The following is a 6,821-nucleotide window of genomic DNA, read 5'->3' on the forward strand; positions in this document are numbered from 1 at the left end:
TGTAGTTGAGGCAAAGGTCATGCTCCCGGTGTTTTGTTTTAAATAATATTGACCCATTAATTCTAAACCTGCTTGTTCCTGAAATTATACAGGATTATAGTTTGCAAACTGCAGGACAATGAAGCAAATCAAGATGAATTACAACCCTGGCCCTCCCTCCCATCCTCTGACATCTAAACAGGGAATGAGTTCGGTGTGAGTGTTTAAATGAACTTTAAGCACCCGATCCTTCTTTATCGGCGATTTTCATCTTAAAAAAAATGTGAAATTTGATTTCATAACAAATAGAAGCAAATACCACTTAGTCCCAAAGAATTCATTGTCGTGGCGCTAGTAGGATCTTTGTGGGGTCGCGGGGGAGGCATATGCTGAGATCTTTTGTTATTCTTTTCAACCCAGCGCGCACTCAGAGTGGGCGAGGACAAACACCACGCTGAGGAACTTAGAGCAAAAAGTAGCCGCCGATTTTCTGGAGCCGAGAATATCATTGTTTTCGCGCCTTAGTTGCTTTCGTCTGAATGAAACTTTACCTAGAAGCTTTTGGAGCTCAGACAGTGAGTCTTTGTTCTGCAAGAAACTGCTGCTGCCACTTAAAGAGATCGCAGATAATGTCCCCGATTTGAAATCAGTGCTCAAACGCACATTCACTTTCTTGCCTTCTTTCTTTTTAAAGCTCTGCCTCTGCCTCCGACTTGCGGAGGGATCACACAGCCGTGGGGGGCAGATAAAAGCCCTTTGGACGAGGGTCACCTCCGTCCTTGTTGTTCACTTGAGAGCAGTGGAGAGGAAAACGGTCCCCACGGGCGGACTTTGGCTTCTGGAGCAGCAGGGCCCGTCTGTCCCGGCCTCTCCACGCCTCCGCCTGGTAGGGGGCGGGGAGGGGCACCAGCGGGAAGGGAGGGAAGGAGCTAGAAGAGAGGATTTGGGGATGGGGGCTGGAAGCGCTAACGAGACCTGCCGGGAGGATTTGCGTCTCCTGCAGGTTGGTGAGTGATTTGGGAGCTCTGGGTAAAGGAGGTAGATCTCGGCCTAGTTTGGTTGCTGAAATAGAACAACACGAGGAAATCAATCAATCTGCAGGAAACAAAAAATGGAAGTCGTGGTTTAGGAAGAGTTGTCACTTCCCGACTTGAGTGGTGCAGGCTGGGGGCGGAGACTTGGGGCCTAAGAAAGGCCATTTCTCTCACCTCGGCTCCTTTCCCTTGGACTTCCAAAAGGAATAATTTTACTCTCTCCCCCGCTCTGCCCCCACTCCCATGCCCAGTAGCCCGCAGGCCGCCTGCCCCTTTCTGCACCCCCTTTTCCCTTCCAGCGAAAGAAACCTAGCTCCCAGAGCCGGTGCAGTCAGTCCCCTCGCCCCTCCCGCCCCTGCGCGGGTCCCCCTCCAGCCGTCGCTACATCCACCACCTCGGTTCCACTCAATCGATTTTTGCTGCATGTCAACACTTATTACCGGTGAGTGTGAGGGTATTTTTTCTCCTTCTCTAGGTCTCTTAATGATTTCTGAGCTAGTTGTGTATTAAAGTGCTTAAAGAAACCTTTAACGTAATCTATAGCATGAGCGCAAACCTCCCCCGCTTGAGTTCAAAAATGGCGAGCTCGAGGTTGGGCCGGGAGGAGCCCAGGCCTCACTGGCCTCAGCCCACCGCCGCCCCGCTCCTTGAGCGCCCAGAGGTTCTCCAGACCTAGGGCAGGAACCCGGCGCAGGCGATCCGCCGTCTAGGGGCTTTGTCCCCGCCACCCCCACCTGTCACTAGCAGGCACCTTTTCTTCTCTCAGTATATTTGGTCTATCCTCGGGTTTTGTTTTATTTAAAAAAAAAAAAAAAAAAAAAGTAAACTTCTTAAAAAATTTCCAAGGCCCAAAATTCCTCATTCCGCTAATACCGATTTCAGATTGGTGGAGACCTGGGAAAGGTGTATAGAGCCCATGATTGTCTAAACTTCCTCCCAGTTCCTAAATCTGAGTTTCAATGCTTACGACTTGCTTATAATTTTAATGTTTAAAAATATACGCGAGAGCCTGGGCAGAATAAGCAGTTTGGTTAGAAGGCAAATCCTCTTCGCCTCCTTCCCCGGCTTTTTCTCTCACCCCCACCCGCTTTCTATTAAATGCTGAAGCCCAGGGGTGTAGAGGTGGTGGTTAGGAATGTAACAAAAAAATTAATGGAAAAAATAAACAGCGTCTTAAAAGTCCTAATATTCCTCGAAAGCCTTATAAATTAACCCTATGAAGAGCGGTGAGCCTTTTTAAGGCGAATCTATAAAAATCCAGCCCGACCTCGAAGGAGGACGACCCTTCCCCCATCCCTGTCGCTAATGTGACCAAACAAAGGTCTGTCCTGCAATCCACATCCTAATCCACGGGCGCCCCCGCCGCCGTCGCCGGGGCTCCCCAGCCTCCAGCCGCCCACAGTCGACGGAGCTACCCTGGGAGTCCCTGGCTCCGCGATTTAACTTTTTTAGAGAGGGGAAAAAAGGAGGGGTTGTAATTAGATCAGAGGCCTTTATGAATATAGACTCCCTATTGATTGATTTATAAACCCCCTGACGAACTGCAGTTAATCTAAATACACCGGGAAGCAAGAAACGTGGCTGACTGAAGGAGAAGTCTGGAAGTAAACAAGAGGAATTTCTAGTAGCAGATTTCCAGGATTTTTTTTTTTTTAGTAGCTTTTCTTCCCCAGCCTCCCAAACAATTGCATTAACTGAACTTGAGGAAATGGTAATTTGAGGGTTTTTTGTTTGTTTTTGTTGTTGTTGTTTTTTTAAGGGTGTTAAATAGAACCACCATTGTAAACACGTAACTGATTTACCTTTTCAGGTTCTAGCAGATGAAACCAGGGAAATTTTAATCTTAAAAATTTATCACCCTTGGCCCCTCCCACCCTTCCCTGACCCCTCCCCAAAGGGAGGACTTCTCATTGTTGACTTTCTATCTGAAAAGATAGAAACTAGAATTTACTGTGTTTGGGATGCATAACTTCATTCACTTCTGTGCTGAGTATTTTATGCATTTTTAAAATGTAAATGTTGATTTTAGATTTTGTTTGAAGATTAGAGAAATCCTGCAAGAAATGAAATATCCCATTGAAGATATATTTAACTCTACTTAATTACCTTTAAAAGTCATTTCTACTCCTTTTGTAGCAATTCATTGCTAACAGTTCAGTGGTAGTTGCGGAAAACAGGAGCTATTTGAAGCTTAAGTTACTCTGCAGAAGAATGGCTAATAGAGCCATCTAAATTCCTTACAATTAAAAAAAAATCAAAAACATGTAATGACTACATGGTAAAATTGTTTACTTTTGGGTGGTAGTGAGGGGTGCTTTTTAAATTTCCTTCCTTCAGAAGGACTAACAGGAGTGCAGACTCACAGGATTCTCCCTGGGCAGGGTGTGTATCTGCACCCTGGGACTTTGATGGATCTTTCCAGACCTAGTTCTTCTAGGCTTCCGGCAAAAAAACGTTTAAGGTTTTTGCCTTCCCTCTTGCTCTCTTTCTTTCTCGACCATCCCCTCTCTCTCCTGTTTTCTTTGTCCACAGCCAAGGTTTGGTTTTGTTTTCTCCCCCATCATGCAACTGAGGAAATGGCCCGCTGATGCTGGGACTGATGTACCCACACTAAGGCATGGGATGGATTCTCCACAGCCCAGAGACTCCCTCTGCCAATGCTTCCTCTCTCCAGATACAGCAAAGCCTCTCTGCCTCTGCCGACAGTTTGCAGCAGTGCGGGATCCCCTCGCCCACAGTCCTGGGAAGGAACTTTTATCCTTTTCGCTCCAGAAAGATGAGACCTAGAACCATCGCTGCTGTCCCCGAAAAAGCAGTGGACAGCTTATTGAATGTGACCTGGGACTCAGACCAGTAGCAGTTCAATTCTTGGGCACGTTTCCCCTCTCTGACTGTGTCAGTTTCAGCCTTCGAAACTGCTTCTGCTTCCCTGGGCAGGTATCAAGGGGAGTGTGCGTGGGGAGCGGCTTGCTGCGCCCAGTGGAACTTTCTGCGCCCAATGGCATCTTTCTCTGTCTTCCGGGATCGACTTTGGGGCCTTCTCGGCGTCGCTTTATTTGGTGCCTGCATTTGGTTGGCCCCGAGTCTCCCCGACAGCTTCATCCCGCTGCGTTGGGGCTAGCGGGATGGGGATGGGACGTTGAAGGGAAAGAGGGGACATCATAGTGGTCAGCGGTGGAGACCCTGCACGCCATCCCCAGCACTAAGAAATGGGCTTTGCCTATCAGAGCCTAAGGCTGCAGGCTACAGATCACTTTGTTAGAAAATAAAATACGATCAAGTAAAGTAAAGTAAAATAGAACCCTTCTTCTGTGGGCGCTGGGCCTCGGGCGATGTTCATTCACAGGACACTCCTGACCTCAGCTTCTCCAGATACCTCTTGAAATCTGTGAAGTCGAGGGAGGTGTTCTTATCTGATGAGACAGTGTCTTGTTTATCTGTTTCTCTGACACAAGAGAAAAAAAAAAAAAGAAGGAGAAGAAGAGGAACCTCTTGCAAATGCTGGGCTGCAGCTCTGGGCTACAGCTTCCCAGCGCGAAACTCCTCATCCCGGAGCCTCCTTTCCCTGCGTGGCTTGGCCAGCTTGTCATCCGCTATGCGCCAGGAGATGGATGTTTGGACAGGTGACCAGGAGCTTTTGGACCCATGATTTCCGTGGGGAGCACGCGGCCCTGCTCTTAGAACGACCCGAGGTGCAGCCGCTCCACCAGAACTTGCCCCCAGGTGCGGCTTTTCTTAGGACCTCATTGGCCGTCTACGCCGTGGTTCGGTTACAGCCTCGTCCTACCGCTTTCCACTGACTATAACAGCTGCTTTATCTTAATGTTCTTCTTTTTTTTTTTTTTTTTTTTGCCGATGATATGGTGGAAGGGCGCTGGTAAGACATGCTGCCTGCCTCCCTTTACTCTGACGGTATTTTCAGAGGCACTCAGAGAAGCGGGAACCCGGAGGGCCGCCTACGCACCTCCGGGTCACCCTCTCGGCCCCGGCACTCGAAGTTTGCATGTACCCCTGGACAACAAAACCGGAATCTAATCTGCAGCTGCCACCACGCCCCCACTTCCCGCGCGCGCCCGTAGCCGGAAGCCCCAGGCAGGGCATCGCAGCCCCCACCCGCGAGCTGCACCTACTGCCCTCGGGGACCCGCTGGGGAGAAGCGCTGTCCTTCGCGCCAGCGCTCCGGATGCCCCCCCAAGCGCAGCTCGCAGCCTGGCTGGCCGCCCCGTGGGCGGTCTGGGCTTAGCTCTGGCGCGGCCTTGCCACTGCTCCTCCAAAGATCGCGCGCCAGGCTGGGCCACAGCTGTGACCATTTCTCTGCTCTCTTCTAGTCCACCCAGGGAGTCCAGGGCCGGAGGAGCCCCCAGCCACATCCCCTTCTCACCCTTTCTCGGGCCTCTGAGCCTTCACTCCCGGGCAGCCATATACTTTGAATGGGTCATGCCTCCCTGCCTCCTTAGAGCTGCCTCTTGAAGACCGGGGTTGAACATTAACCAGCTGTGGCTATAGACTGGGGTAAAACGTTACGTATAAAAATGAATCATCTATCCAGTCCTTGGAGAGAGGACCTATAGAGAGCTCTGAACCTAGAGCAGCCCCAGCCTTGTCCCTGGCCCAATGTACCGACTCTTCTGGCGGCCACTTTCCAAGGACAGTTCAGCAGCAGGCAGCGGAGGACACAAGGGGGGCTGGAGGGATGGGGGTGACCGAGCCAACCGTTCTCCTTGCGGAGCTTGAGGTTCAGGTCTTCTAACCCAAGAGAATTTCCTTTTCTCTCACACTTGAGAATGGTCTCCAACAACTTTTCATCTCTTATAAAGATTAATGGGGGAAGGCTGGAGTCTAGGAGGAGCGGCTGCCCACAGGGGCGAGAACTATCGTGCTGCTGCCATCCCTGGCCCGGGGTGGAATCCCGAGAGGCAGGGCTTAGTGGGTTGGGAGTGGCAGCAAAAGCCCCGAAACCAGGGCCTGAGTAGGGAGGGGAGGCGCGCTGTGGGCGGTGCAACCGGCGCCCGACCTGGCCCTCAGCCTGAGACCACGCAGAAGTCCTGGCTTGTGGTAGCGCTGAAATCCTAGGCTCCCATCCGATCCCACCCGCAACTGGTCTGGACCCTGCCTCTTTCCGACTCTGATCTATTTGTTTTTTCTTTAAACGTAAGTAATGGAAAGTAAAATACCTGGCACTGACTTATGTGCTAGGCCCACGTGCCCAAATATACAGAATTTACCAAAAGATAACAGAGCTGAAGGAAGAATTCAAGACAGTGCACATCCTAAGTTCCTGTGCCCTCACCTGGGAACGTTATTGACTGAGGCGCTGAGCGAATTCCTGAATAGGAAGATGATTCTGTTTCTGTCTCTCTCCCTCTGTCTAACCTCTGCTCCCCCTCCCCCACTGAAGAAAAGAGATAAGTTGAGTGCAGGCAAAAGGGAGATGTCATGTTATTAGGGCTTTCAGGAATTGCCAACCAACCTGCAAATTCTTGTACCTCTTAAGGAGACTTTTTTTCTTATGCAAAAATAGTTTTATTTAAAATGCATACCTGACTCATTATAACCTTGTTATTATTATTTTAAATATTATTTTTCTAACAGATGGCACTCTCTGCCTCAACCTGGACCCTAACTCTGACCTGTTTATTGAAACAGAAGTTTTGCTGAGAGCATTCACTGAAATCTCTGTACTTATGGGTATGAGAAAGTGGCAGTGGTGGTGTGCATGTCTGCTGAGAACTCTGCATCGTTGCGTTACTCTCAAGGTCACATCCTAGCTTCTTCAAAGTTAGAAAGGAAAAGAACACACTGTGAACA

Source organism: Sapajus apella, unplaced genomic scaffold (genome assembly GCF_009761245.1).
Source record: "Sapajus apella isolate SASKATOON/1434 unplaced genomic scaffold, GSC_monkey_1.0 scaffold87, whole genome shotgun sequence".
In the NCBI taxonomy this organism is placed as follows: domain Eukaryota; kingdom Metazoa; phylum Chordata; class Mammalia; order Primates; family Cebidae; genus Sapajus; species Sapajus apella.